The sequence below is a fragment of the Pteropus vampyrus genome, unplaced genomic scaffold, assembly GCF_000151845.1.
Source record: "Pteropus vampyrus isolate Shadow unplaced genomic scaffold, Pvam_2.0 Scaffold12158, whole genome shotgun sequence".
NCBI lineage: Eukaryota > Metazoa > Chordata > Mammalia > Chiroptera > Pteropodidae > Pteropus > Pteropus vampyrus.
The window spans coordinates 3,458-4,007 of record NW_011900939.1 but is presented as its reverse complement, the minus strand read 5'-3'; positions in this window follow the sequence as shown (position 1 = coordinate 4,007).

The following is a 550-nucleotide window of genomic DNA, read 5'->3' as shown; positions in this document are numbered from 1 at the left end:
CACAAATGACCACATGTTATATTTGTACTTATAACAAATGTCCAGAATAGGCAAATGCACAGAGACAAAAAGTAGACTAGTGGTTATTTAGGGCAAGGAGGTATGGAGGGTTTGGGAGTAATGTCTAAAGGTTGTGGGGTTCCTTTTGGGGGGTAATGAAATGTTCTAAAATTGTGATGATGGATGCACAACTCTGTGAATACACTAAAAGATCTTGAATTGTGTGCCTTAAATGGGTGAATTGCATGGTATGTGAATTATATCACAATAAAGCTGTTAGAAATTGAATTATGAGATTATGGACAAAATATCTTCCTTTTAATAAGTAGATAGAAGTAAAAAGGGATCTTTATAGTCTTACCTTATTTGCACATGTGAGAGTGCTGAAACCATTTCCAGTAATCGTTATCAATTCATTTACTGTTCCAGTAGATGGACTAATGTTGCTTATAGAAGGTGAAAAGCATCCTGAAAGCTCAAACAGCAATCTATCTGCATTCTTAACCCCGGTATCGTTCAAGCCACACAGGGGTTTTGTTGCTAGGCAGCC